Consider the following 10,761-nt stretch of genomic DNA (forward strand, 5'->3'; position numbering starts at 1 on the left):
GGTATGCAAATCTATCCTAATGCAACAAATATATGCCAATGCAAGATTCAAAACTACTCTAAAAACAAAAAATGAAAGTTGCTTGCTTATCAATCTTTATCTTGCCACTTAAAATGTCTAGATGGAATATGAGATGCTACCATTCATTTCGTCTAAACACTAAAAACAAATTCTATGACAAACATAAAGCACTTTCATTCACTAAAAGGAAACCAAATGAAAACCAAGTTCAAGAAAGCAAAACTAAGTTTTTCAAAAAGATTTTCTTCAAATGCAACAACAAAAAAGTCTTTTCAAAAAATGCTCTCAACAACACTGAAACTTTTGATTGAAGAATAGGCAACAAACACTTTTGCAAATTGACACCACATAATGGATGAAAACTCAACAAAAAGAGATGTGTTTAAGGATGATATTAACAATCAAAAGCAGCAATGAAAGCTTTGGCAACAATAACCAAAAAGATCAAAAAGACAAATTTCAAGAAAGTGTCAATCGACAACTTTCATGAAACAAAGAAGCAGATGGTCACAAAAAGCGGTTTTGTCAAGCAAACAAAAAGTCACCAAAAGCAAGATTTGACACGAATATTGAGAACAATCTCCCTACCTTGATGAATCAGAGTAGCCAAGATTCCAAACAAGAAATCTTGCGTGCTTGAACAAGAAAAGATGATGATCGCAACAACAAAAACAAGACCACTACTCCTTGTAATCAGAGAGAATTCGGAACAAGATGCTCGCTGTAAAAAAAAAAACTGATACTGGAAAGTGACTGTTTCAGACTGACTCAAACTACCAGACAGACCTTCAGAGGCAAAAAGATTTACAAATCTTGAAAATTGCGAGATATACGCGACTGTACTTATGTACAGATTGTGTGTATACGCTACTGTAACTAAGGAAACCTGCGTATATGTGGGTTCACTTAAAGAAACATGCGTACATACGCTTCTGTAACTAAGAAAAACAGCGTATATAAAAGGTTTCAAGAAAAATAAAAAACAAACTGAAGAAACTAGCAAAACTTCAAATTCAAGAACAGACTGGATAGTAACAACAAGCATACAAGGCAACTGAGCCCTGATTGGCTTGAAAACACCCAAACTAGGAACAACAAGTATGTTGTCCCCAGTGGAGTCGCCAATTCTGTTGGAGGGAAATGTTCCCCTAGGGCTTTTTGGGTTGAAACCCTAGCAGACTGAAAGTTATCTATTCAAAGAAACATACATTCACACAACCATTATGCTATTATAAGCAAATTCTATTGTAAAGGGTACGTACCTTAGGTCCTACGTTTGAGAAGGCCCTTAGGGTCCAAACCCTTCTTGGAGTTCCCTTCTTCTCTTTTGTCCTGCAAAACAACCAATTCCAAAGAACACAACAGTATATGGACAAACCTTATAAAGAAACCACATTCATGTTATAAATAAAGGTAGTTAGTTATGAAATCCAAACAACCATTTACATATGAATTCTAAACATGAATATCCTAAACTAAAGAAGATTTATATCGGGAACCAAGACATGTGTTTCTTGTATTATAGACAAATAAAGTACATAAAAAGGAATAATTTCACCTGAGTCACCTTCAGCAAGCTCCAAGCAAATCTTCCTTCCGGATCCGTTCCAGCCTCAAGCCTCTAACAAACTCCTTCCATGACTCACTCCATGATGTCATAAATGGTGGATGAACATCAACACACAAGGAAACAAAGGTTTCCTGTACAAATGGGGGAAGTGAAGAAGGCACAAGGGACTTCAGACCTAGTCAGGGGAAAAATCTCAGCATAATAACCTTTCTCTCTCCTCTCTCCCCCCTTGGGCCTTCCCTTTGAGGTCTTTTTATACCTCTCCCAAAGTAGTTTTTTAGTTGGGAGTTGGTTGGGAATAGTTGGGCCACGGGCACTAACAGGTGATCAGTAGGTAAAACGCGCGATCTCCGCCCGAAAATAAGGAGTTTTATATTTTTTAAAGTGTTTTAATACATATACGTGGGTTGGGTATACACAGACCCGCGTATACACGCATTTAACTCAGGGAAATGTCGCGTATAAGGGATAAAACACTGTTTTTTAAATTTTAGGACCAGGTCTGGAAGGAGGGGTTGCCATAGGCCATGAGTGCAACATCACAAACCATAAGAGTGAGATTTGGAGCTATAACACTTTTGTTTCCAGCATCAGTCATGTTATGACTTTTGCGAGAAGGTTGCTAATATTTAGTTTCATCATGAGTTGGCCCTCTTATTTTTGTTGCATTTGCATGGTGATCAAGCCACTCTTGCTGGTTTTACTTTCACATTAACACCAGAAACCATTTCATTGGCAACCGACATACCAAACATTGGAGAACCATGGAATAAGAGGCAGAAGATTGACTGGCAACACTATGAACCATACATCAAACCTGGTTTTCTGAGGCAGCTCAAATGAGTGTTTCCTTTTCAGTTTCTTAAGGATGAGTATACTCCTTTAATGAAACTTGTCATGAAGTATTTCACCTGTGAGGGCCGGTTCTCCTGCTTGTATGCTTATCACATCAGGATGCTGATGCATTTCACTTGGGTGCGAATGATGAACGTTCCTTATTTCATATGCTGAAACATAGAGAAGATGACCACTCTTGTGCAGCACAAGACTCATCAGGAGTTCAACAGTCTTTATCATTTCGCTCTCATCAAAATTGTGGTCGTTCATTAGCTTGGTTTACAGGGCATCAATTGGGATGACTTCATCTCTTGTGAATTTTTTAGAGCTTCAAAGGAACCTTCAAAGGTTGGGCATGAGATAGGTGGACCTTCTTATCAGCAGGGCCATGAGACCGCTAGTGTGCCGGTGTTCATCTCTTATCAGAGAGGCACTAGACAGTTGTTTGCAACAACGAAGCGAGTATTATCTCCACCTGGGGTGGAAGGGGCCTTGCTTCCTCCATCAGCATAGCAGGTTTAGGACCGAGGCAAGAGGCCTCTACAGGAGGAAGGACCATCAGGTGAGCGAGAGACTGATTTCATCCTCATTGAGGGTGATGATACTGACATGGGCCCACAAAGTGCAAACCTTAGAAAGATCATCAAGGAGCAACAGGTGGACATTGATGCCTTGTCCACCAAATTGGATAGAGCCCAGTGGAATATACAGTATTTGGAGCAGAGGAACAAGCAGCTTGAGGATCATTAGGTGGTGATGGAGTTACAGAACATTCGGCAAAACTGCCAAAGTGCCCGAAGGAGGAGGGTGGAGTTCACTTCCTTGGAGCAAGAGATCAATGCCGATACGGAGTCATGGCTTGAAAGAGTCAATATCCACTTGGAGAGGAAGTTGGAGAAGGCAATAAATGATAAGAATATGCTCAAAAACTTGTCATATAATTACTTGTCCCGAAACTTGGTGTGCCAAGCAAGAATCAGAAATTTGAAAGCAAAGCTAAAGAGAGCATGAAAGAGGAAAAAAGAGGATGAAGGACTTCAAATCTTGACTGAGGCTTCCTTGGCCCATCATAGCACTTGATAGAGAAAACTCAGCCCAAATTTCAAGAAATTTGGAGCAATTTTTGCATTTTTGTAAATTTTTGGCACAAAAACCAAAGTTTTCCTCCCTACATGGCACTCGCTTTTGCTAGAGGGCTCCAAATCACAAAAACTTTGCATTTATGGGTTTTTCATGAAACGTTATGCTTTCCTACCTATGGCCAAGAAATTTGGGCAGGTTTTGAGCCCTCAAAAGGTCAAAAGGCACTCAAAAAATGACCTCACTGCCCCTATTTTGACACACAGGAAGCAGTGTTGGGAAGAATGGAACTTTGGAGGGGAAAATGGAGGCCACATTGAAAAATTCCACGTGGGTTGGAAAGTAGATAGGTAGACCTTTCCAGCAAGCACACCTGGAGCTCATTTGGACATCAGGAAGGCCTCCAAAAGAGGGTCCAAACAGGCACTATGCATAGAGAATCTGGCGCGGCGTATAGAGGAAAAATTGCCAGTTTGACCAAGTTTTGCTCTGTTTTTCACCTAGCTTCGCCTAGTTTGATTTTTTCACTTTCCTAATGGAAAATTTATTATGTAATTTAATGAACATTGATGGATTATGATGTAAATATGTTGGATTTTCACTTGTAGAGGTAGATTCATCAGTTTAGAGGTTGTTTGAAACTGAATGAATCAGTTCCCTTGTTTTTAGAGGCATGCTGTTATCTTGCCTAGTTTCTAGTTCTCAGTTTAGAATCAGTTGGATCAGCTCCTAGACTCATGAGCTCGATACCTAGAGGCAAGGATGAGCTATGTTTGTCTAGATTTTTTTGTTTTTCAGTCATTAGCATGGTTGGACTCTTGAGAAAGCCTTGAGCTTCATTGTACATTCACTTTCAGTATTTTGGCTAAGGAATTAAGACCAGGATTTGTAGAACTCTTTGGGATTCATGTGGCAATTTGTATTGGTACAATACTTCTCTTTGTATTTGTGAATTTTCTTTATGTATGCCATCATCTATCTTATTTCTTCTGAACTAAACAAACAAGAGTGTAAGTAGAATTCTTTTAAAGTGCAATGATCTACTTGAAGTTTGCTTTAGTTGTTTGATGTTTCTAGCTATTTGGGGAGGATTCTTGATTTCCCTTGCCCTCTTCAAAACCTCACCTGTCTTTTCCCTCCATCTCACTAAAATTTAAGTGTCAAAACAATTTCCTACCTTGCCCCATCGAGATCTCTGCAGAACTGAGCCTCAATCCCTGCACCCCAAAATCTGCCTTTCCCTTGATTCCAACAAAACCCCCAAAAAATCACATCAAATCCTTGCACTTCATACCTAGCCTAAAATTAGTTTTTATTTCAGTCATCTCAAGCCCCATCAATTATCTTTTGCTGAGATTGACCTAGAGAGAGCCCTCTCCTGTCCTCGTAGGGCTAGCTATGAGGCTGAGTGTGGTTTGATGTTAGCCTTGGATCCTACCTTTTCAGCCTGAGGTAAATCTAGGCACTAGCAGAATAGACACAAGATATGCATTCCCTCAGCCCTCCAAACCTCCTATTTCCTTGCATAGTTTTCCTTGGGGTACAATGCTGGCATCTGTGTGAATTGGCCTCATCAGACACTCACCAAACCCAAAAGTAACTGCGCAATCTCCAAGAAATTAATTCCTTCTGAATGCAAGAGATATCCTCCATGGAATATTCCTACAACTGATAGTACACTGTCCCATCATCTGATCTCAACTGGATATCTGTCTAAAATGACATGCATGAGTTATTTATGAGAGAATATTCAGTTATCTGAAGTGCAACAGTTACATGCATGCATGCATTAACTAACTGAAATCACAATTATTTCAACAAATTATTTGAACTATTCTAACTAGACTTAACTCAGTTAACTGAGCTAACTAATTACAACTCAAATTACAACTCATCCTTATCTCTTTAACTAAGGGATAAATTCCTCAATCAATGGGATAATTGTTGCATGTCCTCACATAGACTTCATGTTTGATTTTATCCAACTAGTTAACTCAAGATGAGTTAATTAATTATTAATCAAACAACTGATAAGAAAAAATTTGAATTTTACTTCTCTATTTTAGTTTAGGGACTAACTAAAATAGGAAGGTATCCCAAAATACTATTTATAGCAATTCTATTTTTAGCATTTCCATTTTTCATTCCTTGTTGATATATCCAACACGGGTACCTGAGATGCTATTTATAGAATTTCTATTTTTAGCATTTCTTGTTTCCATTTTTAACACTCCCTCTCAATAAGAAAGGAATTCAACTCAAACCCGATCCTGAACCTTTGGAATGTTCTGCATGCAACACTTCTCCCTAGTGTTGTTGGTTCAACAACTCTAGAAACAAAAAAATATCCTAACTGACCTCCCTGTTGGGCTAGAAACACTCTCTAATGTTGAAACTCTCTCTGCCACTGACAAGTGCTCCCTCTGTGACCACTGAGCTACTGCAACACTCCATGCATCTCACACCGTTGCACACCTCTCTGTGCCATCCTGCATTGGTGCAACACTCTTGTGCCTCTCGCATTGTTGCAGCCTGCTAGCTCTGAGCTGTCTTGGGATTCCTGCACTGTAGCTCTCTATTCTGCTCCATCCACATCTGCCTCTACCCACTCAACCAGTCCTGCTACTCCTCGTCGGGGCTCCTGTAGCAAGGTCTAATCAAAGAGGTTGGGTACCTCAAGGATCCTGCCCCTATTTCAGTCCTATTGGGACTATCACTTCACATATCCCCACCTCACACCTGGAGGTATGGCTGCATGTGATCCCTCTGCCCACTTGGCTCAAAATTTCCCCCTACTGGAGGTCTTTGCATGAGTGTATGCCTCCACTGAATCTACTCTCGGCTTCTCCAGTTGTGGCTGTTCCACAACCTCCTGAAGCTGCTTCACCAATTGTGGCTCCTTCACAATTGTCTAAGACTTCTTCTGGTGCTGCATGTTGAGAGGTAATGTACTCTCCCTCTCAACCACCAAGTCTCCAATAGTTTCCTTGCTCCTCAAGGCTTTGCATGCATCTTGAACCTCAAGAGCATATAGGTTCTTGACTCATGAATCAATCTACTTCACCTGTCTCGTGGTGATGTGTCTAAGGAAAACCTTTCCCTTACTAAAGACTACATCATAGCCTTTGTCTTCCACATTGCGATCGATACCAAGTTTTTCTTTAGTCCTGGCACATAATTGACATTAGTTAAGGTAATGTGAGCTCCATGATCCCTCTGAAAAACAACTGTGCCTACTCTTGAGACACTATACTTTTCATCATTACCCATCACTATGAGTATTTGGAGATCTTTCTCCTCCAAGGTACTGAACAAACTCTTATCGCCGATCATGTGGAATGGAGCTCCACTGTCAAGAAACCAACCACATCCCACCATGGATGAAACCATGCATGTGAAGAGGGTGAAATCCAACTCGAATTGTGAGGCCAATGCCTCACCTTCAAATCCTTCCTTGGATCCCATCTTGGATTTCTTCATTGGACAATTTGTTGCAAAATGGCCCACCTCATGACAATGAAAGCATCACACTTTCTATTTTTCAAACTTCTTCCCACCATGATTTGGGATGAGAAACCTTCTCCTTCCCTCTCTTTTCCTTACTCGCTAATTCACAATTTTCTTCATCCTCCTTGGATGAAGAACTATCTCTGGTGCTTCTTCTTATCTCCTCTTGCATCAGATCCAACCAAAGTCATTCCTAATATGGCAGTTTCTCTCTTCCATTTACCAAGTCTTGGTAGCTATGCCAGCTCTTAGGAAGATCGAAGAGAGCAAGACTCATCATGTCATCATCAACTTTCGTGATCCCTACACTTCCAAGCTCATCCCTGCAGGTGGTGAGCTTGTTCAGATATGTTGAGATCGTGTCACCCTTTTCACACTTGATTTTCTGAAGCTTGTCTTTCAGCGCCAGCTTCCTCTGATCGTTGTTGTTCTGATATAGATCCTTCAATGTTTTCCACATTGAAAATAATGTCTCCTTCCCACGGAGGCTTGAGACAATGTGGTCTCGAACTCCCTCCAGGAGGATTCTCCTCACTCTAGCCACACATTTCTTCCATTCCACCAATTCTGTAGCATTAGCTGCTGCTGGCTTGGGGACTTCTTGATCAATGAAGTCCTTTAGACCATTGTCCTCTAGTACCGCTGCCATGTGATCCTTCCAGGCTATATAATTCAATCTGCCATCAAGGGTATACTCGAGTCTTAAACCGCTGAACGCCATTGGTGAAATTTGAGATGTGATAAGAATTCAAATTCTATAATCAAGAACTTGAAACTTGAAACTTATCCATTCTTTGTATATTGTTCTTCGCTTTGATCACATTTGCTCTGATACCATGTAGAAATTTCACTGTAGATCACCTGATAATGCAATATACTAAAGAAAAATACAAGATCTACTTCTACAACAAACTTGCAAAAGCTTAATCAAATATGAGCAAGATCAAATAGAACACGTATAATTAAGAATGAGAAATCAATCACACATGAACACAGAAGAATACTTTGGGGAAAGCCTCAGCTAAAAAAACCCCAATCTCTGTATTATCATACAAGTGGAAATATGTTCAGATTACACAAAGAATTAGCTCACAAGCTATCCTACTCTCAGTACAATTGAACAATACAGTTCACAGACTGAATAGACACAAGATATGCCTTCCCTCAGCCCTCCAAGCCTCCTATTTCCTTGCGCAGTTTTCCTTGGGCTCCAATGCTGGCACTTGTGTGAATTAGCCTCATCACACACTCACCAAACCCAAAAGTAACTGTGAAATCTCCAAGGAATGAATTCCTTTTGCATGCAAGAGATATCCTCCATGGAACATTCCTGCAACTAATAGTACACTGTCCCATCATCTGATCTCAATTGGGTCTCTGTCTGAATTGAAATGCATGAGTTATTTATGAGAGAATATTCAGTTACCTAAAGTGCAACAGTTACATGCATGCATGCATTAATTAACTAAACTCACAATTAATTCAAAAAACTATTTGAACTAATCTAACTGGACTTAACTTAGTTAACTGAGATAACTAATTACAACTCAAATTACAACTCATCCTTATCTCTTTAACTAAGGGACAAATTCCTTAATCAATGGGATAACTGTTGCATGTCCTCACATAGACTTCATGTTTGATTTTCTCCAACTAATTAACTCAAGATGAATTAATTAATTATTAATCAAATAGCTGCTAAGAACAAATTAGAATTTTACTTCTCTATTTTAGTTTAGGGACTAACTAAAATAGGAAGGTATCCCGAAATAATATTTATAGCAATGTTAATTTTTGCATTTCCATTTTTCATTCCTTGTTGCTATATCCAACACTAGTACCTGAGATGCTATTTATAACAACGTTATTTATAGAATTTCTATTTTTAGCATTTCTTATTTCCATTTTAAACAATAATAAACTACTTCTCTACTGGAACAAGCTCTTCTACTCTCAATAAGTTGGGATCCCTCTTCTACCTCTGAAATGAATAAGTGCTATGCACAGTTAAAAAATGAAAAAAATGAAACGTGAAAAAATTCAAAATGAAAATGAACAAGGCAAAGCAAGGGAAAGGATTCCTACGCAGAGAGGTGATGCAAGTAACTCTGCCAGGGTACTGACCAGGATCACTGGCAGCAGAACCATGCTTGTGTTCTTATGTGACTCCGTCAAGGTGCTATCTAAGCCTATTGGCAACGGAGCAACACTAGAGATGAAACTAAGACTCTGAAGACTATACTGCTTGTGCACCAATATACCCCTCAACCCCAATCAAAATAAATGTGTTGCCTTGGCTTGGGATTTTTGTCAATCAACCAAGAGCTTGGAAGATGCTACATCTTACAATCAAGCTAGTGTGAAGTTAAGATGAACTGAGAACTGAAAAATACTTCTGAAGTTGTTAGAATTTATTTTCACAAACAAGGTCCATTCAGAGAGCTAGAGTTTTACCAGTGTGTCGCCAAGTGTTGTAGCAGCTACAACCACCCTCCAAAATTTTTCCTTAGTTTTTTTTTGGAGCCTCCATACCAACTTTTCACAGCACCTTGTCTTGCTTCGTCAAGTACACAAGCTTCAATTTTTTTCTTGCAGAAGGACAACTTGTTGATTAAAGCGTGATGCATTCCCCTCACAGGCTATTCATCCGAACTTGGTGCAGCTGCAGGCTGAGCATCTCCCCCAAGAAATTGCACAATTCTGGAGGGAAACTAGCCTTACCTCCAGAAATTGCGCAATTCTGTCTGGTAGCCTTCTGGGCTCCAGAATTGCACAATTCTTCCAGTCAACCCTCATCGTGAAAATTGCGTAGTTTTCCCTAGCAGGGCTACTCAACCCAGGAATTACACAATCCTGGGTAGTAGTCAGCTGCTCTTCCTAGAAATTGTGTAAATATCCTAGGCAGCCAGCCCAACTCCCAGCCAGAAATGCACATTTCCTCCCAGCAGTTGAGCAGCCTCATGCATGAGCAGTTGGGTTGACTAGTTCCACCCGGGACCAAGGAAACTTGACTTGCATGCATGGCTTGATTTTTCTTGAAATAGAAAAAGGAAACATGAAAAAAGCATTCCATGATTTAGGGAGCTATTTTTAGTAGCTAGAGGTTACATGAAAAGTTCATTTGGAAACTTCCCTCCAAGTGTCACTTTTTCCTAGATTTGTGGCATGCACGTCATGAAATCAAACTTATTTATTCGATGCATCATAGCTCATTCTTTCACATCTATCTTGGATCTCTAACATCCGACAACACATCCAGGACTCTTTGACACATCTGACTCAACTATTCATGGGTAGGTGGTCTCAACTTGTCTTTTTCAACATTTCCATTGCTTTTCGGGTTTTGTCTTGTTAGAGTGTTGTTTGCTTGATTTCTTTGAATGCTTATTGTTTTTTACATGCATATTATCTTGTACTAGCACCGTTTCAGTTTTCATTGCTATCTCACTGCTGTCGCATGCATGAAACTGTTTTGCACAAATGGTCACCAATTCAGCAACTCACTTCATCCACATGCATGTTCATCTATTTATTGAATCTTTCATTCAATGTTTGCATGCATGATCAATCACTTCTACTTTCACTTTGTGTCACCATGCATTCACTTTCACATTTTCTTTCAGTTGTCTATCGGCGAGTCTAGCCAACTTTGGCTTGGAATCTGCCTTCCCTGAGAGAACATTGTGCAATATGGGGAAGGAAGGCTCTGTCTTCCTCTCTAGAAATGCACATTTCTTCCCAGGCAC

This window comes from Pinus tabuliformis, chromosome 9 (assembly GCF_031772625.1).
Source record: "Pinus tabuliformis cultivar Carrire ecotype Pingquan chromosome 9, CPIR1, whole genome shotgun sequence".
NCBI classification, from domain to species: domain Eukaryota; kingdom Viridiplantae; phylum Streptophyta; class Pinopsida; order Pinales; family Pinaceae; genus Pinus; species Pinus tabuliformis.